The sequence below is a fragment of the Ambystoma mexicanum genome, chromosome 7p (genome assembly GCF_040938575.1).
Source record: "Ambystoma mexicanum isolate Mex_15411 chromosome 7p, UKY_AmexF1_1, whole genome shotgun sequence".
In the NCBI taxonomy this organism is placed as follows: Eukaryota; Metazoa; Chordata; class Amphibia; order Caudata; family Ambystomatidae; genus Ambystoma; species Ambystoma mexicanum.
In genome coordinates this window covers 26,098,697-26,125,148 of record NC_090939.1, presented here as the reverse complement: position 1 = coordinate 26,125,148, position 26,452 = coordinate 26,098,697, and the positions used below count along the sequence as shown (strand labels likewise).

At 45.5% G+C, this 26,452-nt stretch overlaps 1 protein-coding gene across 3 annotated transcripts in view; it reads right to left on the bottom strand.

The window, feature by feature from the left end:
* Positions 1-26,452, bottom strand: part of LOC138525640 (zinc finger protein 84-like) — a 125,883-nt gene that overhangs the window by 39,909 nt on the left and 59,522 nt on the right. Inside the window, exon 2 of one of the 3 annotated variants that reach the window (XM_069635691.1) lies at positions 9,739-9,902. The exons of the other annotated variants lie outside the window; for them this stretch is intronic. The gene's annotated coding sequence lies outside the window, so the exon portion shown is untranslated. The remainder of the gene's footprint in view (positions 1-9,738; positions 9,903-26,452) is intronic. 3 annotated transcript variants of the gene reach the window in all.

Genomic DNA, 26,452 nt, shown 5'->3' with positions numbered 1-26,452 from the left:
AGTGAGTGATACAGCCGGAGAGCCACCTGGAAATTGAAGCCTTGGAAAGGGACTTCCCATGGTTCACGGGACCAAAGTTCACAAAAAGCTGAGAAGTTTTCGAGAAACTCTTTGTGCGGGCCTCATAAAACTTCAGCGCTTGAGCCACATTCAGCGAGTGCAAAGTCCTTTCAGCCGGCGACAAAGGTGTCAGCAACGCCAACCCCTTATCCGAGACATCGTTCAGAAGCGGTGCCGACAGGATAGTCTTCCTCTTCGCCTCCCGGCGTTGGTACAAGAAGCCCTTCGGGGTGACCTGGAAAAGCTGTGATGCACGGGCAATCATGGAATGAAAGGATCCCACCTCGTCCGGTGGAGAGGCTCTCAGCGCCGGTGAGGCAGGATCTCCCAGTCCAGCAGCATCGTCCATATCGGTCGTTGTGGGGTTGGGGGAGAGCCAGCAACGGTTGGAATGGAGGTGTAGGTTGTCAACTCCTCTTCGCCGGTGGCTGCCCTGGTGTCAACTGTGTCACTGGCGGTGCCACTGGTGCCAGCGAGGTTGTCGGCAACCTCCTCTTAATCTCGGACACCAGCGTGTGGAGTGTCGAGAGGATATCCTGTGGCAAGTTTCTTGGGGGAACCTGTTGGACAGGGTCGCTGGGCCCAGCGCCCGTGTCGTCGTTCCAGTCGACGGTATTGACGTCGCCACCTCTGGTGACATGCGGCATCTCCTCGACGTTCCCATCGTCGTCGTTGTCGTCACCACAGTGGATAGTGCGGACAGACAGCCTGATGGCCTTCTAGAAATTTCCAAGAAGAAAACACTCAACGATTTCACCCATGAGGGGCGATGAAAGATGCCAAAAAACGGGTCCCTGTTAATCAGATGAACAAACGATGGAGGCTCGATTGAACAATAATAGGTTTTTCCTACCATAAAGGCGCAAAACAATGCAGAAAGCTCTAAGCGAAACACGAGGACTCCCAACACTTGAACGTGCAGTAAACATTTTAAGATGACTGCCAGAGGAGGGGCTTAGGGAGAGGGCAGTCTTTGGCTGGGGGCAGTATGAACCCAGAGCTCAGTGATTAGTTTATATGAGAAAGACAGCTTATAAACAAAAGTGAAACAGTTTTTTCTTTTATAGAGGATTCCCAGCCTGACGATGGGGAATATTTATGAGCATAATAATCCATGCCAGACCCCATGCTGGAGAAGGGAGAGCAGCTTAACTCTGCAAACTACCATCCGATAGCAAGAGAGTATACAAGTCCCTATCCGAGAAAAGGGAGAGCGGCTGAACCATGCAATGTACCATCGGATAGCCAGAGAGTATGCAAGTCTGTATACAAGAAAGAGAGGGGCTGAACAATAGCGAGAGAGTATACAAGTCCCTATACAAGAATAGGGAGAGCGGCTGAACCCTGTAAACTACCATCTGATAGCAAGAGAGTATACAAGTCTGTATACAAGAAAACGGAGCGCGGCTAAACAATGCAAACTACCTTCGAATAGCGAGTGAGTATGCAAGCCCCTATACAAGAAAAGGTAGCGGCTGAACCCTGCAAACTACCATTTGATAGCGAGAGAGTATACAAGAAAAGGGAGAGCGGCTAAACAATGCAAACTACCTTCGAATAGCGAGAGAGTATACCAAACCATATACATGAAAATGGAGAGTGGATCAACCCTGAAAACTACCATCTGATAGTGAGAGAGTATACAAGAAATGGGGAGTGGCTGAACCCTGCAAACTACCTTCCGATAGCAAGAGAGTATACAAGTCTGTATACAAGAAAAGCAAAAACGGCTGAACAATGCAAACTACCATCTGATAGCGAGAGAGTATACAAGCCCCTATACAAGAAAATGGAGAGCAGCTGAACAAAGCAAACTGCCATCGGTGAGCGAGAGAGTATACAAGTCCCTATACAAGAAAAGGGAGAGCAGCTGAACCCTGCGAACTATCATCTGATAGCGAGAGAGTATACAAGCCCCTATACAAGAAAAGGTAGCGGCTGAACCCTGCAAACTACTATTTGATAGCGAGAGAGTATACAAGCACCTATACAAGAAAAGGAAGAACAGCTGAACAATGCAAACTATCATCCGATAGCGAGAGAGTATACAAGTGCCTTTACAAGAAAAGGGAGAGCGGCTTAACCATGCAATTACTATCTGATGCGAGAGAGTATACAAGCCCCTATACAAGAAAAGGGAGAGCTGCTGCACCCTGCAATGTGCCATCTGATAGCAAGAGAGTATACAAGTCCCTATACAAGAAAGGGGACAACGCCTGAACCATGCAATGCACACTATCACCACCGCTCTGGTCCCCTGGCACTCTGGGGGATCTGAAAAGGAAAGAGGGTGGGGTGGGTTAGTAAGGTTGAGCGGGAAAAGAGCAAGAGAGCTGTGAATTGCTATTGGCAGCCTCAGTTCGGTTAACACCGTTCGCTGAGCTTAGATGTGCTTTTCGGTTGGTAGTTGTCCTGTGTTGTTGTGCGAGGCTATGTGTGTTATGTTTTGTTGTTGCAATGTAGTGAAGTGTGTGCGGTTTGTAGCGCTTTGGCCGGTTGGGTTGTGTTTATGTAGAATGTCAGCGGTGTACGCAGACAGGTGAGATTGTTTAGTGGGGTTGGTTAGTGGCATCCAATTCCAATCTTTACAATTCTGTCTAGATGTGACGCAATGCTAGTTTTCACTATTCTGTCTAAATATGATGTGAGCTAGTATTACAATTCTGTCTTTTTTATTGTTCTTTGTTTATCTCAAACCTTTACAAACAGAATTTATATTTAAACTTTTTCATTCCTTTACCATAAAAGCAATCATAAAATAGTTTAAATTATTTACATTCAATTTCAGATCAAAGATAGATTTCCAAGGATTCTCAACATATCAGTAAGTCATTCATGGTTTAAACAACATAAATTGATTTTCCATATGAACAATAAATCTAAACAAGGCAAAGATCAATGGCCTGTATGGACCTTCCATTAATCTATTCCATACATGATCCATACAGTCTGGAAAGGAAGGATTGACAAAGGTCAAAACAGCATAGATCTTTGAAATGTATACAGTCTGGCATTATATGTCTTAATGATTCCGAAAGCGCATTGCACCCCCGGAAATCTACATTCCCTTTCCCCACTTATTTCAGGAATGTTTGACCATTGAGACACTCTCTCACAAGTAGCAAATTTATTACATTTAAATCTTAAATACATACTGCGAACAATTTTGCATGGATAAGACTGGTGCGGCATTCTTTTTCTAGAGTATTTTGCATATTCGGAGAAGGTTTTATTGGTCTCAATCATTTCAATTGTTCGAATCCAATTACGCTTCTAGATTTTCTTTTTAACATAAGCGGGTCGGGTCGAGTGATTAGGTCATCCTGTGTAACATCCAATTCGATTAAAGTTAATTTCATCTGTCTAAGGTAGGCGTTCAAAGAGTTAGAAGACTCATCTGTGTTCATGTGGTGAAGATCATTATATAATGAATTTCGAGGCGGGCCAACATTTTAGAATAGTCACACAAAGATCGCCACAGATGTCGACTTAACAGAGATAATAGTCCAAATTCATGTTGGATTATAGGATTCGGAATCGACATAGCTAAACACAGTGCTGGCTTCAACACTCGACCATGGATCGAATCTAAAGATAGAATCGATATTAACTAGACACATCAATTGAATACAGTAACACAGGTTCAACTTTCTTCGTCAGAAACTCAACTTAAGGTAGTAACGAATACATGCAGAATCTTTTTATATATTATCCTCATTTGTGATGAAAGTGGACGTAGCTTTTCATTCAGATGTTCTGACCAATATTTAAGAGAAGTGGAGTTACATATATTGTAAACTAGATAGGTCACATTTGAGGGCTGTTTGATTACTATATCATTCATTTTCCATCTATACATTTTTGTTTTTTTCCTAGATGAGAAAACATTCATTTTTGTTTTGTCAACATTTGCACTTAAATTATGGGCTGCGGCATAATCTGAAAAAAGCATGTAACTTGTTTTGCAGCCCATAAGGAGTTGCGTCTAGCAACAGCATGTCATCAGCAAATGTCAACCAATGAATACGTGAAGTACCAAACCGAACAGCATATGATGTTAAGCATCCCAGATTCGATCACATCACATATGTATAGATTAAACAGAATTGCTGCTAACATACAACCCTGTTTAAGTCCAACAAATGTAGGAATGGAATGGGTAGAAGCGCCTTCTTTAATGATGCTAACTTGATAGGTCGTACCGAAGTGGAGTTTTTGAATCTAAGAAATTAAATATGAGGGGATACCCATAAGGTTCATTTTCTTCCATAAGATGTTACGGACAACTGTATAAAATGCTGAGGACATGTCAATTGAGGCGATATTAACAAGCATCCCATTAGAGGTTTTAGACATGGCTAGTAGGTAGGATAAGTAGGTCGCATTAAGCGCAGTTCCCATACCTTTTCTGAGCCCGACCAGGAATTTAGAATATAGATCAGAATTGACAATCTACTTCTCTAAATAACACAGAAGAATGATGGAGAATACTTTAGATGCTACATCCGTCAAGACAATAGCTCGATAATTAGCCGGGTTTAACGGATCTCCTTTTTTATAAATAGGGACTATTATTGCATTTGTCCATGACTCAGGTAGAGAGGTTGTCTTTAGAATTAGATCAAATTCCACTTTAAGTATGTGAGCCCAGAGAGCAGGATCATTCTTTAACACACACAGAGGAATTCCTTCAGGTCCTGCCGCTCTCGATGGGTTAAGTCTACCAATAGCCCATAAAATATCAGATAGTGATATTTGTGTGGAGGAATTATGGTCACATTTGGTATTAAAAAAGTGATGCTTTTAAATTCAGATGGTAAACAAAATGTATTTGAAATATAATTTATCCAGGATGACGCCGGTATACATGAGTCAACAGCAGAATTGTGAGGTTTGGCTAATTTTAAGAATTTCCAAATGTCTTTTGATCTCGGAGCGCAAATAAATCTGAGCATCTCAATATTACCTTTGTTATGAGCGTTAATGCAATGCCATTTGATATGATTTTTAAACTTTTGTAGAATCGATTTCTTTTTAGATAAATAGAGATCGAAATGCATCGATTGTTTCAACAATTTCCGGATTTCATTATTTTTCGCAGATTTTAGGTTTTAAATTATTAGATCAAAAGTTGGAACAAGAGTAGGTTTCATTTTTGGTTTAGTTGTACATGTTTCAGAGATGATCTCGGAAATTAAAGCAGAGATAGAGGATTCATATCTAATAGCGGACAACAAATTAAGGAGTTCAAGACGCTCAAGTTTAATACGCTGAGATAGTTACATGGTCAGCTTATCACAAGTAGATTGATTCCATCAAATTGATAGACTACATCTGTCAGATTCAAGCAGGCCAAAACAGTTAAACGCATTGGTCCATTGCTTAGAACAAGTTGGATAATCGCATGGTCACTACCATGCGCCGAATGGATAGTTATATCGGATACCAAATGTAATGAAGATTAAGATATCCAAAAGAAATCTATCATTGAAGAATGAAAACCTCGCTTTCATGTAAATTTAGCATCATCCTTTTTGGAAGGTAACAGAGACAAGTCCCAACCAGAAAAGAAAGTAACCCATCTATCTCCTCTATAAACAGACTGACGATCGATCCTTATGTCTCCTTTTCAATGAGAAATGTCTGTAGCACAGCAACAATTAAAGTCACCTCCAATGATCGCATTGCAAGATGGATAATATAGGGATACATATTCCAATATCTCGTCCAGGTCATTGAACATAGAGTCTAACATCACCTTTGCCTGGTTCCAATAGATATTAATTAGAATTAGAGACCAACTGGGGTTGGATCCAGAAACTAACAGAATTGCCAAAACATGATCAAAGCAGAATAAAAGCTTTGAAGTACATTGCAAAGAATTGTTAACTAATGTTACCAGTCCTGCTGACGGACGACCATACCCTGGTTTAATAACATTTGCACAAAATGTTTCATAACCAGGGAGAGTGAACAACAAAAAATTCATGGTCTCTTGAACAAAGACCACATCAGGGCGCTGAGAAGCCAGAAGGGAGACAAAGAATCGAGCCAGATTAATGTAGCCACAAACGTTCCAAGAAAAGACTTAACGCAGAGCAAGATACAGATAAGATTTCAGATGCAGGCGTCATAGCTATAAAAGGACATCATTAATGACTCTAAACAAGACCAGTCTTTAATTGATCAAGCAATCGATAATAAATTAGCTACAGCAGCATTTTTTTCTTGGGGAATATCCGCACCAGACTTGTCCATGTCAGACCCTTTATTTGTCACCGGAACTTTGAAATTTAAAAATTCTAAAGCCTCTATTTCAGATTCAAATAGACGCAATTCAAAGCCCAAGTCATACAGATCAGATCTATTCAGCTATATACGTTTTTGGATGATAGGAGTTTTTAGATAACTTAGCATTCTGTGTTTATTTTCTCTTGGGAGGGATATTCTGTCAAAATCGTCAAATTTTAGGTTTCGTAAGGCTGGGATATGACTGATCACATCCAAAATTGCAGGGCGGTTCATTAGTGATGTTTCTGATAAACCACGACAATCCGTCCAACCCATCAAAATATAAGAATTTTGTTTAGTGATTTCAACTTCCTCATGTATATAATTTTTCGCCAAAGAAGTAACGTTGTTGGGTGCAACCGTTGAATGGTCACCCTTATTATCTATTTTTACTTCATCTTGTAAAGAAGTAGAGACAACCTCGGTTAAAGAATTGGATGAAGCTTGGCCAAGGTCAGCCTTGTGGAAGGTAGGATAAGATATAATTGCATTTAGGTTATTGATAGAGTTCAGGCCATCTTGTACAGCCTGTTTTAAATAAACAAGCATTGATGATTCGTTGTCCCAGAGGGCTGCAAGTTGGCAATTTGTTGTGAGGGCTATTTTGATTCAAGGACAGACGGTTGATAATTATTCTGATTAGACCCTACGTGAGCAGATCCTGTGTTAATAAAGGTACTATTCATAGGAGCAGTAAGTTGAAGACTAGGCGGATGAGAAGTGGAAGAAGATTGAAGTCCCATTTTCGGAACTGAAATTTTCATTTTTATAGCTTCAGCATAGGTTTTAGTGGATTCAGCGTTTTTAAAGTTTCAGCATCCTTGATGTTCGAGTTGAACTGGTTCCATTTTTTGAGACATGTTTTATCCCTTTAATTGTAAAATAAGCAGCCATGACCGGTTGCATTCCGATCTACTATCTGTATTGAAGAAAAAACAAGGATGACAGACCAAAGCCCAATGCGTGTGCTAGACAGAAATCTACTTAGAAGTGCAAGGGATCCAGCTGCGTATTCTGGTCATAAGCTGAGCAGGCCTGTTCGCACCCAGCATATAGTAAACATAAAGGGGTGAATGACCAGTGTGTAAGTGGCTCTCCCTTAAAATTTCAAGGTTTCAAAGCTAAATTGAGTATTTCAAAATTGATTCAGAACTGTTGGACTAACACATTTTTTGTCAATGTCCAAAATCCATCGTTAATAAATGATGCAATATGTTGGTGAAAACATTCATTCTTGATTAGAAGTGTTTATTGTATGAAGAACTCTGCCGACACGTGTTTCGACAATCATGTCGTTTTCAAGGCATTCAAGTCAACAATTGTTCACTTGATAAAAACAAAGGCGAATAGCAGCTATTACCAAAGACCATTAAGTCATTACCAAGTTTTCGACTTATTGCGCATCACTATCATTGGATGCCTTGAAAACGACATGATTGTCGAAACACGTGTCGGCTGAGTTCTTCATACAATAAACACTTCTAATAAAGAATGAATGTTTTCACCAACATATTACCATCTGTATTGGCTGCATTGCATATTTTAATTTCATTCACATTCACACTAGATGGACCGTTTATCACATCACATGCTTTTTTGTTGTTGTTCTTCATTTGTATATTCCGAGATGGCATGTCATCTTTCAACAGTAGATGTTGACGACTCTCCTTAGTCAATTATATCAATTATCTCATCATCTGATGCGATAGGTACTGAAGTCTGAAAAATGCGCACTTGCATCGACTTGATGAGAGAGAGACTCCTGTAACTGAGGTGAGGACTTCAGAATTTTTATTTCTGGAGTTCCTAAGTTTTACCGCTTTTCTGATTAGACAATTTTGACGTCTTGACATTGGCATATAGGAGTCTTTCTGTAGCGCCTCCTCCATTTCCGAACTTTCAATCAGATGAGTAAGCAGGGTTGGACTATTAGGATGTGAATTATCCATCCCATGGCTTTCCATATGTACAATAGCCGAGGGCCCAGGAATTTGTCACAAGAGAAAGAGAATGAAGTTGTACTTTAATGTCTTTTATCTCCTGTATTGAATCACGTAGATCCTGAGACAAACCCTGAACGATGGTTTTAAAGACCCTGGTTCATCTATTGATTCCTTTAGATTTGGTTGAGGATTAGGACCAGAACTACTAAGGGCAGAAGTATAACATTCCGTTTGAGAGCTTGTATTCACATAAGCTTGTTTAGCTTCAATATTACAGCCCTCAATAATACGTTGTTTTAAATTGTCCCGATATTCATTGTCAAGTTGTCTACACATCTCTATCGGTCATAAAACCTTCTAGGTGATTGATTTTGTATAAGATGTTTGAGATAGAATGTTTCATTTCCCTGATTTCTAGGTGTGTGACCTCATGACCTTTATCAAGTAGGTCGAGGATCTTAATTATCATGGGGAAGGTATAAGGTTATTTTATAATTTGCGAAGATGAGAGCTCATTGCTTATTAGAAGGGACTGGGTGTTATCGGCTCTACCTTGCGAGCTGTGTCTCGATGGATTTTTCAAATCTGGATGACAACTACACAAGGTATTGGTGAAGAAGAGTTCCTGGGCCCTTTTCGATTAGTTATTTCGGAGGGATTCGTTTTGTTGTCAATGGGAGATAAATCCTCATGGTCAGTCCTTGGAATGTGAATCACAGGATGAGAGCTATCACCCACCTTTGATTCCACGATTTGGGCTGCCAGAGTTGACTTGGGTTTATTAATAAATGGAAAATCTCGTGGAAATAGCACTACTTCATCAGACTGGAAAGGAGTGGCAGTACCCAAAAAAAGCCTATGGCGTTTGTCAAATCCGACACAACCACTGGGCCTAATATGGAACAATCACTTATGGGCTTAAAGTGGCGATCATCTTGAAACACCAAATCATGGGGATCACCAGAACAGTTCTGTTTAACAGAATTTTCATTACCCAATGCACTTTCTTGTAAATGAACTTCCTTAATAGAATAGGTGTACATATTTGTTAATTTATCCATATTTGAATATGGTGGGCAAATTGATGCCTCATGTAACAAATTAGCAGGTGCAGCAATATGATTCGAAAGCACCCCTTTATCACATTGCGTTGCCAAGGAGTAGTCAAACTAAAGGGCCCCCTTCCATGATTACAGAACAATCCATAAAATTAGAAAGAGGAGCACCTGCTTGTGAGGATGAAGGTCTTACTAAATCCTTCAGAACAGAAGGGGTTGTCATGCAGCGTCCACTTCGTAGTGTGGCTCTGCCTACCATAGTGAGTTGTATTCAAAACAGGGAATACGACTGCAACTATCCACCCAAATATCAACACTCATTTAAAGCAAAAGAGGGATATTCAACAAATCAAATGTAAATCACTCTTTCTTCTTAGATAACATACCCTGCCGTTCCTCCGCACCGCGGTACAGCCAAACAGTCTGAGACACTTTCAGACACTTCCGGTGCGCGCGCGGTACACGTGACTGGAATATTTGTAATAGAAAGAGTCCAATCGCAGTGAATGCGAGGTAGAGGCGGGGCTGTCGGCGGCACAGGGCGTTGTGGCTGTAAAGAGAAAGTGGGTATGAGCGTACTGCAACGTAGCATAGCGAAAATAAGTGTGAGCTCAAGCACCTAGTCACAATCCTAGAGTGAAAACAGCATTTACTTGTTAAAGTCCAAATGTCCACATGAGCGCAGCAAAGTGTTGCAAGCACCCGATGCTTCTCCTTGCCAACAGCGTCCTCAGTAGAAACGAAGCAAAGTGGCGAAATACAGCCAGTGAAAAGGGTAAAGTCCCACTGCCAAACAGTCTGAGACACTGCCGGTACAATTCTGTCTAGATGTGACGCAACGCTAATCTTTGCATTTCTGTCGAGATGGGACACAGGTTAATATTCACATCCCAATCTCAATGTAGCGCACGCTACTATTCCCACCTCTATCTGTATGTGTCGCAGGCTAATAATCACACCTCCATCTCAATGTGGCGCAGGCTAATAATCACAGTTCTATCTCAATGCGGCGCAGGCCAATAATCACAGTTCTATCTCAATGTGGCACAGAATAATATTCACAGTTCTATTGCAATGTGGCGCATGCTAACATACAACCTTCCATCCCAACGTGGCGCAGGCCAACAATCACAGCTCTATCTCAATGTGCCGCAGGACAATAATCACAGTTCTATCTCAATGCGGCGCAGGCCTATAATCACAGTTCCATCTCAATGTGGCACAGGTCAATAATCACAGTTCTATCTCAATGGGGCACAGGCCAATATTCACAACCCAATCTCAGAGTGAAGAAGGTCAATAATCACAGCTCTATCTCAAAGTGGCGCAGGCTAATCACAGTCCTCTCTAGTTGCGATTCAGGTTATACTCGCAATCCACACTAGTTGTGAAGCTAGTTAGTATTAATAGCCTGGTGTGCTATGTTCTGAGGCTAGGTAGAGTGGCAGGGCTTCCTGGAGTACAGTGATTGCTCTACTCAACACCCATGCCACACCTACCTTGGTGGTTGCTGCTGGTTCACGGCTGGCCCTGGCCTCCCCTGCTGACACCTGCACAGTTTGGAGTTACCATTGTAGGAGTCGCCCTTTGCCTTGGGGCTCTTAGCTGAAGGGGATGCCGGAGAGAGGGCAGTTCTGGTCAGATTTTCTTTTATGGGGACGAGGGCTAATCAGGGAGTGTGGGTGGGCTGGGAGGCGGGTTGGGGGTTGATTGCGGTAGCGGGCAGGGGGAGCGGGGACAAATGCGCTTAGCGCGCTGCGTGTGGTTTTTTAAAGCACACTAATGTAATTTGGAAAGGCTCACTGGGTCGGGGCCTTGATTCTCACTCACCTTGGCCTCTTGGATTTTTCCCAAATGGTGCCAGCGAGTAGGGCGCATCCAGGGTTGTTGTGGCTACAGAGCTCGGAGCTCAAGCCAATCAGGGAGCGTGGGAGGGCTGGGAGGCGGGACGGGACTTGGGGAAGCGGGACAAATGCACCCAGTGTGCTGCTCTTGATTTTTTAAACCACGCTAATGTAAATTGGAGAGGCTTGGTGGGTCGGGCCTTGATTCTCACTCACCTTGGCCTCTTGGATTTTTCCCAAATGGTGCCCATAGCGAGAGAGTATACAAGCAACTATACAAGAAAAGGGAGAGCGGCTGAACCCTGCAATGTATCAGCTGACAGCGAGAGAGTATACAAGCCCCTAAACAAGAAAACGAAGAGAGGCTGAACCCTGCAAACTACCAACTAATCGTGAGAGAGTATACAAGTCCATCTACAAGAAAAGGGAGAACGCCTGAACCATGCAATGCACCATCTGATAGCGAGAGAGTATACAGGCCCCTATACCTGAAAAGGGAGAGCGGATGAACCATGTGATGTAACTTCTAATAGCAAGAGTGTATACAAGTCCCTATACAAGAAAAGGGAACCATGAAATGTACCATCTGATAGCGAGAGTATACAAGTCCCTTTAATTTTTTTTTTTAATTAGTAATCTGGTTTATTACAAACCTTTTACTATGAAACATTAATTAATAGATTTAACAATTCGTCAAATATATAATGGGCCTCATTACGACCTTGGTGGTACGGTATGAGCGGTGCCGGTATGGCACCGGCACCGTTCATACCGTACCAGTTTTCCTCGCGGGTGCCTGACAGCCCGCCAGGTCTGTGCAGCACCCGCGAGGAAAACCCGTAGATGCACCGGCACAGTTATTAACGGTGCTGGTGCATCCATCCTCCTCATCCTCACTCTGCCCTATGCGGCAGAATGGGGATGAGGAGCCCGGTAATACTACCGCCCGCGAATGGGCAATTACTGGCCCGGAAAACTCGTAATAGGCTGGTAATTGCCCATTTGCAGGTGGCAGTGCCGGTAGTGAGTTTGGTGGTAGCCGTGCCTGTAATGCAGGAACGGCTCCCGCCAAACACTTAATGAGGCCCAATGTCGTGGAATCAAAAATTCTTCAAAATGGTTACTTCAGCCAAAATTGGAGTACCCTGAATATAAGCGATTTTTGCTCGCCTGGTAGCAAAGAGGACCAGCGATCGTCTTCGGGCATTGGTGTTTCTTCTGTTTGCAATATGTTCCGATATTGCTGTCTCGTTCCAGCCATCGCATCACAGTCCATAAGAATGTATGGTTTCCGCTTGGTTAAGACAGACATTACAGTAATTCAGATATGCTTTTAGTTGTTTCCGGTGTGTTAATACACTCTTGTCAGAAGGAGTTTCAGCCTCAAACGTAAGAAGTTACATTCGAATTGTGGCTTTGTAGACCCAGTCTGTGAAGGCGACCGATGTAAGTTGTAGATACAATTTGGTCTGAAAATAAGAGATTTGAGTATATGTTGCGTCTAATCTGAGTGGTGGTTAAAAAAGCCAATTGAACCACAGGTAAAAGTTATATGATTCAAAGGACTCCGATGAAAGACAGTGCCAAAATCCAGTTTTGCAAAGAAAAAAAGGTTTTAATTGATCATGTCCTTATATGACACGTGTTTCGGCTATTTCCACTAGCTTTTCTCAAATTAGGGCCTTAATATATCAATAACCAGAAAAACACAAAATATTAAGTAGTGGAACAGTAATAAGAGCGAGGTGGAAAAAAAGGGGGGTGAGATTAAATTGCACAACAATATATCATCCAAATACAGAAATTGTAAAAGTTACATAAATTAATAAGAACCATCCAAAACAACACAATGGTAAGAGAAAAGTAAGTGTTACCGTTCATCATACTAGTCACAAGCATAAATAATTCATATGAAGCTCTGCGAGTTTTGTGTAATGCTGCTTGCGCTGCTAATTGTTTCGATTTCAAGGTAAGTTGATTAACACAGTATTAATGCGTGCTACGTGTCTAAATTTTAGATGCGCATCCGAGCGTGTATCAGGTATTAACTGATACGTCGCCGATGCGCGGTCCCATTAAAGTCTTAAAACAAAAGTCTACTGCTTAAAAAAGGGTAGTTTCAAGACGGACTCTTACCCGCTCCATTCTTTCCATGTGCTGCTTGCGCTTCTTCTAAGCTCTGAGACGCCGGTGGCGTCCATATACTAGAGCTTGTTGTTGCAGTCGTCGTCATGAAACGTAAGAAGTCTCTACATTTTGGGCACGGAAATTTGAGTAGATATTGATGCAGCTGGTTTACGGCATGACCGTCATTAACACAGTTTATGGAGAGTTTGGGCCTCATTACGACCCTGGTGCTCCCGTAATGAACAGTGCCGGTACGGGACCAGCAACGTTCATTACGGGGTTCCCTTGCGGGACCCGCTCAGAATGTCTGGTCAGACCAGACGTCCTTAGTGGGTCCCGCGAGGGGATCAGGGAGCTAACAACGGGCCCATTATTAAAGGGCCCGTTATTAGCTCCCTCCCCATTCCCATTGAGCCCTATGGGGGCTGAAATGGGGATGGGTTTTTTCAATGAGGAATTAACCGGGTCCTCCAAGGTTGGAATGGCCCAGTAATTCCACATTGAAGGAACCCGGACCTCGGTACGGAGGCAGCCATGCCCTTATTAAAGGGCATGTCTACCTCCATACTCGTAATGAGGCCCTTTGGATTTTGCCTTGCTTTCTTGTGTCTCCATCCAGTCAATCCATTGAATTTATTTTTTTTGATCATGCAAGTATTCATTTTTAGGACATCTTCTGAGTCTAATGCACTTAGCCTTCTAGAACAACTGGCTTTCCATTGGTTCAGTATTTCGGTTTGCTGTTTAGTTTTACTTGATCTCAAGATCTCGATAGAAACAATGGCATCATCGACCAGAGTTTTTTGATATAGATCAAGTGACTTCCAGAGCACTATTGAATGTATCGATTGTGTCGCAATTTCAAACCTTATCCGTACAATCAGAAAGGACTTTTGACGGACAGAACCCTTCTCCAGAAAGTACTTTCTAGCTGATCCCAAAGTGTCCACGATAAATAGAGACCAGCTTCTGCGCCGAAGGATAGAATTGGAATTACCTTCTGTCAGTAGAATGTTAATTCCCGGACTCACAGAGAATTTCCCATATTTTCGATGTAGTACGTAGGCTTGATGCGCCAGAGAGCGCACTTTAGTGCGAAAGGCATTTCCCCAATCATGTTCGTCTAAAGCAGTATTGATCCATACCCCTAGATATTTGAACTTTTGTACTTGCGTCAACTTGGTTAGGCCCAAGTAAAGGGAACAATTCTCATTACGCTGCCCTTGCCGGTTAGAGAAAGACATTGTTTTGGTTTTTGTAGAGTTGATGGTTAGCCCATTGATACCCAGGTAGTTGACAAGTGCGTTTAGAATATGTTGAAGACCAATCAGTGTTCTGTCTAACAACACAACGTCATCTGCATATAGCATCCAGAGTATAGCAGTACGGTTTAAGATCGGTGGAAATGTTTGTACTTCATGTTGTGATATATTCAGATCGGAGATATACAAGTTGGACAGAAATGCAGCAAGTCGGCAGCCCTGTTTTAGTTTGTTCCATGTGTCGATTTTCTTGGATAATGCGCCTTGGTTAGATAACCTGACCTGAATTGACGTGGCAGAGTAAAGCTCTTGAATGGCAGATATCAGGTCCGGAGGACAATTCCACATCCGTAGCTTTAGCTACAAACTCGACGGTCGACACTGTTGAATGCTTGTTTTAAATCTATGAAAACAGCATAGACTTTCATTTTCGATCTCATTGCTTCCAATTTTAGGAGATTTATTAGCAGAAGATTGATGTTAGTTCCTGCGCCTTTAAGGAACCCGGGCTGCCTAGGATCCATTCTATTGGCTTGTTTTGCCCAGTGTGTTAACTGTCTGAGAAGTACTCAAGCAAAGAGTTTTCCCAATGGAGCTAACATGGCAAGCAGGCGGTAGTTATTTGGAGAAGCGCTGTCTTCTTTTTTGAATATAGGAATCAACGTTGCAGTTTTCCTTGAAGATGGAATCTGGTTTGTGTCCATTATCGTGGAGAACAGGGAAGCGCAGAAATCAGCCCATGCTTCCGGATTTAGCTTCAAGGTATTGTTTGACAGCCCATCTGGCCCAGGTGTTTGTGAGGAATTAAGTCATTTGATTTGCATCAGGATAGCATCCTTATCCCATTCGATGTTCCATCTTGAAAGTGTATTCTTTTTCTGCAAGTGTTCCCAGGATGGGGGCTTGGCAAACAGGGTGGCAACAAGTCCCTATACAGGAAAAGGGAGAGCGGCTGAACAAAGCAAACTACCATTGGATAGTGAGGGAGTATACAAGCCCCTATACAAGAAAAGGAACAAGTTACTTACCTGTAACTGTTGTCCCCCAGCATGGGTCTGGCATGGATTCACATGCTCATGAATATTTCCCATTGTCAGACTGGGAATCCTCTGTAAAAGAAAAAACAGTTTCACTTTCGTTTATAAACTGTCTTTCTCTTATAAACCAATCACTGAGCTCTGGGTCATACTGCCCCCAGCCAATGACTGCCCTCTACCCAAGCCCCTCCTCTGGCAGCCATCTTCAGATTTGGTAGCACACTAAAGTGGCAATATGACCAAGAAGAGCCGCAAGGGGCAGGAGGGAGAGTTCCCATGTGCATCCATGCCAGACCCATGCTGGAGAACAACAGTTACAGGTAATTAACTTGCTCCTTCTCCAGCATGGGGTCTGGCATGGTTTCACATGCTCATGAATAAAGAATACATAGCAGTACCTTCATACACAACCCCGGGAGGCGTAAAGGCTCATCAGAAGAAATTACTCTTACCTCCTCACCAGGCTCACCTTCAAGCGAACAGGTTGCGCAGCACTGCTTGGCTGACTCTCGACTCCTCCCTGGAATCCCTGTCGATGCAGTAGAATTTCGTGAAGGTGTACATCGACCTCCACGTAGCAGGCCTGCAGATGTCCAGCAGGGGCACACCAGACAGGAACGCCGTTTTCGCAGCAATTGCTCTGGTAGAATTGGCTCTCAGACAGCCAGGCAGCGGTCGGTTTGCCAACAGGTGACAATGAGTGATGCAGCCAGAGAGCCACCTGGAGATACAAGCCTTTTACAAGGCCTTCCCATGTTTCACAGGACCAAAGTTAACAAAAAGCTGAGAAGTCTCCCGGAAACTCTTCGTGCGGGCCACATAAAACTTCAGCCGGCGAGAAAGGAGTCGGAAAAAGCAGAGGCAACACCAAGGGCTCGTTGAGATGAAATTCCAATGGAACCTTGGGCATGAAGGAGGGGTGCGTCCACAACACCATCCTCGTCTCGTGGAAAGTCAAGTAAGGTCACTTGCAGGACAGGGCCTGTATTTCACCTACTCTCCTGGCAGAGGTGATGGCCACGAGGAAAGCTCTCTTCCAAGACAGGAACTTAAGAGGAGCTTGCTGCATCGGCTCAAATAGGGCCCCCATGAGCCTAGTCAGCACCACGTCGAGTTCCCATACCGGGTCAGAATCCTTCACCGGCGAGAACGAACGGAACAGTCCTCTGATGAACTCCTTCACTAGACAGTGCGACCAAAGAGAAGACCGTCCCAGAGACCTGGTGTAGCAGGAGATAGCCGTCAGATGTACAACAAGTATGGGAAGACTTGTGGGGCCGTGACCCTCAGAGGGTTAACTTTCTGCGACCGGCAACAAGTCGCGTAACGATTCCATTTGTGTCCCTAACACTTTAGAGTTGACGATGCCCTGGCCTTGGTGAGGACCTCCCTGCAGTAGGCAGGCAGCTCGTAACCACTGAGCTCTAATGCTGCAGGAGCCAGGCCTTCAGGTTCAGCAATCATGTGTCTTGGTGCAGGATTGCACTTCCTTCCCTGGCAAGAAAATACACGACCAATGATAGCTTGACTGGAGAGGACACGAACATGCTGTGAAGCGCTGGGTACCATATTTGCCTCGGCCACGCTAGCGCAACAAGGATCATCCTGCACTGGCACCTTCTGAGTTGACTGATGACTCGTAGTAGCGGCGGCAACGGAGGGAACGCGCATAAACAACAGAGAAAAAGGATTACTATACTGGAAAGGATACGGACAGCCCCAGAACCGACAGGGAAGCTCCCGCAGTACCGGTACGGATGAAACACAGGTGACACCCATGGAGACGGAGTCAACTACCCCAGACAATCCCACCAATAACCTCACCCCCCCCTTAGTTGCCACCAGGTACCAAAGTGTCAATTGAATTGCCGAGACACTGACAATCACCACACTAGCTGAGTGGTGGACATTGGCAGGTGCTCTGGCCACAGAAGTAGGAAGGGAGGAAAGGTGGGGTTGTGAGGGAGGCTGGTTGAGGTGGGGGGACAGATGTGAAAGGGACATTGAATGCAAGATGGGCCCAGACCAGAACAGTGGCACATCAGGAGAGATTACACAAGCCCAGCGCCTCAATTTAGGATAGAGATGCCAACTAAGCAATTCCACTAACAATTTCCCTCCTCTGCACACACCTCTCAAACGCCAAACAAACAACCACAAACCTACTGCACAACAAACCGCACAATCTTCACTACATTGCAACAACACAACAAAAACACACAGACTTCCACAACGACTACCGGCCGCAAACACCCTAGGCCCAGCCAACGGACCCACCGGGCTGAGGCCGCCAACAGCGCATCACTGCTCTCTTGCACTTTCCCTGCTTTCTCCCACTAACTCACACTCCCTTCCTCTTTCAGAGCTGCCAGAGCGCCAGGGGACCACTCCGATGGTGATAGTGTGCGGTACAAATGTCCTTTAACATTAACATATAGGGACATGCCTTCCCCAGGGAAGGAGAATGCGTCCCCCATGCTGCCCGGCTGGGGCAACCTGCTGGCGAACCTCTGGCACTTGGTGTTCGTCGCAAACAGATCGATCTGTGGACTGCCCCAACGGTGAAGAGATAGTCCACTTGATCCTGCCAAAGCTCCCACTCAAAGCAAGAGGGCAGCTCCCTGCTGAGGGACTCGGCGACTGTGTTTTTGACTCCCACCAGGTGAAAAGGAATAGAGGCACATCCCCTGTGCGATGGCCCAGTGCCACAACTCCTGTGCCTCTCTGGAGAGTGCCAGGGATCTAGTGCCCCCCTGCTTTCGGATGTAAAACAATGTGGTGGTATTGTCCATGAAGACCCTCACACTTTGCCCCTGAGGGACGGAAGAAAAGACTTGAGGGCCCAAAACACAGCCCGTAGTTCCAGGACGTTGATGTGCAGCTCCTTCTCCAGCAGCCAGAGGCCTCTGGTGTGGAGATGAACGGTGTGTGCTCCCCACCCCTCCAGGGAAGCATCCGTCGTGACAGTCTCCTGGTAGGGGGGACACTGGAAGTCGGTGCCATGAGCCCCACTTCTTGTGTGTGTTACACAGCGCCTTCAGTGCAGTAACACAGGGTTGTCTCTAAGACTTCCCACTGGCTCCATTTTTCTGGGGCTGACTACTGTCGCCCAGAAACAGCTAAAGTTGCACTTTACTTTATGTAGTCATTTAACCTACAGACCCAGTACACCCCATCTTACATGGAGTATTGAAAAGGGTTAACTCTGATCCCTTTTTTGTGTGTACCTCCTGGAGCCTTGTTTCGCTCCCTTAACACTAAGACTTGGCTGTTGGCAGTGGTATCTACCCTAACTTTTCTACTGCGATTATACTATATAAACGTGGTACTGTTTTAGGCTATTGTATTAGCCTCGAACATAAACCTGCTTGACCAAATACTTTTTATTTTGGCTCCGGTCGGATTTAGTCGCCATTTCTTTGTGGTAATATTCTTCTTGTGTTTTACTTTGTGCGGCAGGTTTGCCTTCTTTCTTCGCCGTCCTTTGGCAGACGTCTAGAAAGAAGCCCTCCTTTGGCATCTGGGTGTCTAGGTGGGCTGAATGTGAGGGAGGGGTTTAGTAACCCCCTGCACAGGGTCTCTCTGGAGACCCAAGTCGCACTTTGTGTCCATTGGCTGAGGTGGTTGTCCAGGCTGGACAACCCCCCTGCTGTGTGATTGACAGCCAGGCTGTGTGAATGGGGGAATTTGGCATAAAAGGCAGGACTCTTGAGCTGGAAGAGAGATTCGCCACTGGAACTACAAGAAATGGAGAGAAGCGCAGAAGAAGACGGCTGCTGCAACTCCCGAGTCCCGGTGAAGCCCTCCTGCAGTCCTGAGCTATCTACCCTTCAACGACAGAGAAGATCCAGTCCGGAGTCTTCATCCCTTGAGTCTGGTGGGATCAACCAGCTCACCTTTCTACAGCCAGAGAATCCTCTCCTGGGTCGAAATCGCTGCACGAAGCTGTAGTGGTCTGGATAGCCATCAGAAGAGCCCTCTCCTGTTTTAAAGGAGGGCACCTTTTATTCACTGGTGCTTTGCTGCTGATGGCCTCATCCCTGGGTAGTGCAGATCGCTCCAGACGTCGTCCTTCTTGTCCCCACGACTTAAGCTTCAGGAACCGTGAGTCTGCAGGAACTACCAGGAACAACTCTGTGGCACCAGCTTTCTTCATTTGAATAAGGTACTTTGTCCATTTGGCCATTCTCTACGTCCGACCTTGAGGAATCAGGGTGAACTCTTCCTTACCAAAGGCTTGTCCTTTCTTCCTTCCCTCTTATAACTTTTGCCTTTGTGTGGGAGCAAGGGGCCATCAGGCCCCTCGCATCCTTTATTTCTCAGTACAAAACTCGGAACAAGTGCCTCCAGTAGTGGGTTCGCCCCTTGCCCTTATACGATGTTAACTTTGGTTGACTTTCGCGTAGATGGGACCCCTGAGCAGGACACGGGGCATCCATTTTTGTACCCCCTTTCGACTCCATCTTGGTGACTAGGCCTCACTGTGATAGTACAAAAACGCTTCTCCTCCCTTTTTCGCAGCGGCCAGGCGCGCAGGGAACATTGCCCCCACCCTCGTTCTCACTCTGACTGGAAAACTCTGCGGCTCCATTCTCACGCTGAGGCCGGAGGCATTTGCAACAACTAATAAATGTAACACATCATTCTTCCTCTGAGATCACTGTCCTGCATGTGAACCAGCATGAACTAAGCACATAGCCTGTTCATCTCCACAAACGTGTTCTTGCCCCCGCACACTCGCCAGTGGAAACTGCCATTGTGACCCTGTGTTCCTGCAAGATATTCCTTTCATGTGCCAGACCACTGACCACGCCATGATGCCCACCCAGAAGATCCTCAACTAACATTAGACCCCTGCTGCAGTATATCGTTGCCTACCACTAACAAATGCCACATACCAGAGATTCACACTTCAACCAGTGTATTATAGTGGTCAAGACCGTTAACCTAAGGCCTGTATAATCCAATGTTATTGATAGTATAGATATATGTGTGACTTTTATAGAGACATGATAAACTACTGAAAGACTTTGAACAATTGTTATTTAGTGCATGCATTTTTGAGAATATTTTATGTTAGCTTAGATATTGACCACCCTGCTTCACAGCGACCTGACCTTCACCCATTCGGAGCACAGATGTCTGACGTCCATCCTCCCGCCAACTAAGCAACCAACCCTGAGGAAGAGATGCCACCCACACCTAAGGCACCACACGAATTGACCAATCCGGGACCAACGTAGTATCCTACGTTAGTTGCGTCACTTCGCTTATAAAAATGTATTGTAACGTTAATTTTGTCCGAGCGCTCTCAGAGATCTTTTGAATGCCATACATTAGATAAACCTTGCCTTGAACTCTCGCAGCCTGCTCTCTTTGCCTTATTCCCCGTCCAGGGTGTGTCTGTTTTATTCGTTTGCACATGTAAGACAGGGAGGGCACAAACATTTGGAGATGTGCCTCAAGGGCCGCACCGTACGGCGAGATCCGGGACGCCCCCCAGCAAAACCATCGCATCCGCGGCCGACCAGCCTGTGCGCATTACAAGAAAGGGTCAAGGGTTCCCGGTTGACGAATACCCGACTGAAAAGCTGCTCGCCGAGGCAGGCCACGGCTTGGTTGGGCTGCGGAACCTGACTGGGGTCAGACCGTGAATGGTGACCCTCGGATTACCTGAACACGTGAGTACCGGTTGCAAAGGTTTCCAAGGAAAGGTAAGGGGGAAAATAAGTGAAAATGAGAACAGGTGACAGCGAGTTATAGCCAAGAGAAGGGGCTGTGTGAGTGATGCTGAGGCTTTTTCTGATCTGTCCTTTATATGGCCACTAGGTTTTGTGAAAAGTGAGAAGAAGTAGAGAAGAGGTATCCTAGCCCGAACGGGGTAGACGGCGGCACCGCGTAGCATTGTCTCGTCCAGTGCAGATAAATAAGTGAAGATAAGAGAAAATAGTAGGAGTCTCGTATATTGAGTAGACTCGGAGTAGATCATTTAGAATATTCTTTTTCCGTGTAAGCAAGAATTCTTGGGAAAGAGTAAGAGGGTGTAAGAGGGGGGAGTGAATGAGAAGAGTAGGTAAAACGGGGAAGGGTAAAAGGATTTGGTAACGGGAACAAAGGGGAAATTAAGGCGCGCAGGTAGTGCATGTGCATGTTATTGTGTTATATGTTTTTCGCTTCTTGTCCATTTTTTGTCGCATATGTCAAAATATTGTAAGTAATTTGTTGGTAAGGGGTATACATGCGAAAGTGAACTGTTGAAATTGGAAATGCAATAATTACAAAGGTAACATTGAATATTGATACACAATAACTGCCAATAATTGAGAAACGCTTGACATATTGTTGATCTATACAAGGGGACAGGTGGTTGGAGGGTGTGATTAGAGGGAAACTCAGGTGCAAGCGCACATACAAGTGAGGGGAGAAACATTGTCATGGGGGGAATAACATCATTAGCTCATATTTGCCAGCACCTCCCACTATATAGTAATAGGATACAAAAATACCACGATCAGTGGGTGACGTAGATAAAAGGGGACAGCGTGACACCAATTTGGCTAGAGGGAGGGTCGTTTGACAAAAGGGTTTTAGATTTAGTGTCCACGCACTTATTGGCGAGATATAAGGGGAAACAGTTGCAGAAGGGAAGTATTGGACTTGTGGCGAATGTTCAAGGAAATTGCCCCTACAGCAGAGGTAAGTACAGAAATAACATTCGAAAAACAGAAAACGCAGGAAGAGTTAAGCAGAACGCCAAAGGGTGAGTGCACAATGACCACAGCTGAGAAGGACACAACCAAAATAAGCCCCTTAATGACAAGACCAGCAGTAGAATACAGCGAGCCTCTGTACATACCGGCATGCCCCACCCCCACTCCCTCAAACTGAGCAATAGCCACAGCACCACCGCCATATGACAAAGGAGGCCTTTATGGCCCGACAAGTGCATCCCCTGTGAACTTAGCGCGATCAACCAGAGATTTAGACCGCCAGCTAGGGCATGCACAAATGGAAATAACGCGGCTAAGGGCACTGTGCGACCGAGGCCAAATGCTACCAGGGGGAGAGGGGGGGGGGGAAGTACCACCGTTGTCCGTAGCAAATCTCACCCCCCCCCGCTAAGTGCAACAGGGGAATTAGCCCCAGTGACGCCAAAGCCAGCACAGTCTGTATTTTCTCAGGGAACACCTACATCACGGGCGAGAAAAAGAATGGCGATCAGGAGAGTTCCTGTTCCATCTGAATGATAAACCAGTGAGAATTATACGCCCAGACACCCCAGAAAGCCAGCGCAGAGAAGGACAAAAGGAGAATGGCGAGCAAGAAGAGGAGGTAGAGGAGGTGTGGAGTGATCTAGACGAATACGAGGAAGGAGTGGCAGCTGTAGGATCCCCACTGCCACACCATTTCGATGACATAGATCCACGATCACCCCCACCATGGCAGGGTAGATTAAGGGAGCGAGTAGGGAATATGCTAATAAGTAAGACAAAGAGAGGGACAGTAAATAAAACAGGGAAGAAGCATAAATTGCAGATGCCGTTAATACATAAAGGAGCAGGCAGACCACACTATATCCCGTGGGCCCAGATGGATGAAAACAACTTGTTGAAACTCCTCCCCCCACTTGCGGCAGGCGCGGGGAAATGGATACATGCATTCGAGAAGAACACGGCAGGAGTACCGTTGGCGATAGGCGATGTAAAAAGTTTGCTGGTGTCCGCCGTTGGTGATCAAGCAGACGCGTTTGGGAAAAGGTGGGATTTCTGGGAGTAACAATGAGCTGTGACCGCCACGATGGATCGCCCTTTAACAATGTTCGAGCACAAGTATGGGACGCATTGCGGCGCACATTTCCAGACATCCCAGATTTATATTTGGTAATGCAATGTACGATGGAGGAGAACGAGGATCCTACGCAATTCATACTGCGGGTGCAAGACTTGTGAAAGCGAAACCGGTACGGGGTGGAACCAATCCAGCGCCTTGTTCTATTTTATCATCAAGAAATGGCTCCCGAAGGAGGTGCAGAAGGCCTTGGACAAAATAGCTGGGATAGAAGCCAAGGGTTGGCCTGAAATTCAGAGTATAATTGTGCACCACTGTCAGAGATCAAAGAGAGAGAAAAGGAGAAAGCACAAAAAAGGTCGGCAGACGAAGCGAAACTGGTGCAGAACAAATTAATGAAGGTCGCCGCCATAAACGCCAGCGTAACCGCTGATAGAGAGAACGAGGGGGATGAAAGTGCGGGAAACAGACCAGTTGGGATAGCAGCGCTGTGGGCAGCAGGAGAACAAGGACTGTGGAACGGAGAAGAGCCACACAGAGGACCACAGTGGCAAGAAAGACTGGCGAGAGGAAGAGGTGGGTACCGTGGCCAGAGAGGGGGTTCGGAGGTATGAGGAATAGAGGATTCGTTGGGCAAGGGATAAGAGGGGGACAGCAAGGGTCATGTTGGAATTGTGGGAGATGGGGACATTATTCAAGAGATTGCAGAATGTGGCCTTCAAGGTATTTTCAAGAGCAACCACCCATGGACAATGAACAGGTATGGGGATGCCCATACCCAGGTAGCCCCTATGGATTACCAATGGGAGGGGAAAGACCACAGGAGCAGTGCTATAACAAACCCCAAATGCAACAAAGACAGCCACCCCCACAACCGCATCACAGTGCATCACAGCCCATGGCAAGACAAAACACTGTAGGGAACGCCAGCAATAACAGTTTCGCAACAGCTGCAAACGGTGCACCTGCACCATTCCGTGGCGTAACAGTAGTTGGAGATAATGGCCCTCATTACGACCCTGGCGGTAATTTGTGGACATTAACGTGTCCGTGCTGGCCAGATACCGCTAAAAGCGGCACATTACGACCAATTGGGCACGAGCATTGCGCCATGCCGGTAATGTAACAACCGCCATGGCGCAAAAGTACCAAAAACGCCACTTACTGGCATCGTATGCCGTGCAAATAGCGCGTCCGCCACCTCAGCTATCGATATCAACGATCACCGCCATTAGCGGTGACCGCAAATAGCGGGAACCGCTATTAGCGGTGACCGCAAATAAGCGGATCCGGAAGTTGCGTCAACGCACAGGAACGGGAAAGAGCACGGCGGCCATCTTCAAAAAAACAATCTATTGCCATCCGCCTCAACCAGTGGACACCTGACCCCCACAATCTCTGCTGAGCTTCATCTACATTAATCCATCCTCACAATGCCAAAAGTTGTGAAAAAAAGTGGAGAGCGGCTGCGGCAGGAGCGCTTCTCTAAGGAGGAGCTTAACATGTTGGCAGACACACTACAGGAACATGCCGACGTGGTGTTCTCGACCGAGATGACAAGACCGGTAATAGCCTGTAAGAAGGCCATATGGGCCATGGTCGCACAGAGGGTCAGTGCAGTTGGCACTACACCCCGCAATGCACGACAGTGCAGGAAGAGGTGGGATGACCTACGGCTCCGCGTAAGGAGTATTATTTCTGCCAACAGAAACCTGGCCATGGGAACTGGTGGAGGAGCAGAGTCACCAATAAAAATGCAGCCGTGGGAGGAGACATGTGTCGCACTCATTGGCACCGAAAGCATCGAGGGGGTCGGAGACATGGAGAGAGGAGCCCCAACTTCATGTGAGGCAGGTAGGTGCCTCTAATCCAGCCATGCTGTTAGGGAGAATTCTCTGTTTAGGCTGAATTTCCTAACCTAGTGAGTCCCCCAGCAGCTTTGCTGGATTTTTTGGGTTTATTTTTTTCTCCTGCCAAGAGTGAGACTCTTTTACCCTCACTCTTGGACATGATGTGAGTGTGTTCCTTTGACTCTAGATGTGTTTATTGGGCTATGGGGTCGTTTACTCCATAGGGCTTCATGTGTTTTTGTGATGTGTGTTACACAGCACCCTCAGTGCAGTAACACAGGGGTGTCATAGTGACTCCCCAGTATAGACTCCATACCCTGGGACTGACTACTGTCTCCCAGGGTCTGTAAAGTCACCATTGACTTTACTAGTCTTAAATTCTGAACAGAACCAGTACAAACCATCATATTGTGGACGTACTGGCTGGGGCAATTCGATTGCCCCGGGGTGCGTTAGTCGAGGGGGCACGTCTCTGTCCCCCCTGATCGAGTTTTGGCTGGTGGCAGTGGATACTACTTTTTATATTCAACCGCGAATATTTCTCTATGGGATTTTCCAATTGTTCGAGGCTACTATATTTATTTAATTACGATAGCCTCGAACATATCGCCGGTTTATTTAATTAATATTAATTCTCCGGTTGGTGTTTTTTGCCAAAACTCGGTTCTAAAATGGCATTTGTGTTCTCTTCTGTGACTCCAACCCAAGTCGAGCCCTTTGTTCCACTTTTTGGCGGGCTTCTCCACAGAAGCCCTCCAAAGTGGTGCCACTCTACTTAAGAGGGGTGGAGGGGGATTTAGGCACCCTGGACTGAGTTACCTAGGCAACTCAAGTTGCACTCCGTCCTGATTGGCCCAATGTTTGAGTGACAGCTAGGCTGAGTGAATGGGGGTTTTCTGCATAAAAGCAGGGCTTTGTGGACTGGAACTTTAGAAGTCGCCACAGGACCTAAGAATCCGACGAGGGAGAAGCCTTCTCATGGCCGCCTTGCCTGTGCCCAGCACCCCGGCAACCGGGATACCACGTTTTACCATGACCGCGAATTAAAGGGCAATACCTTTAACCGGAAAACTCCACGGCTGGTTTCTTCCCTGGCAGTGCAACGACCTTCATCTTTCCTCCAAGTCAAGATCTTCTCTTCCACTGGACGACGACGAGACTTGCACCCACTGCCAGGAACAACTGCCACCGA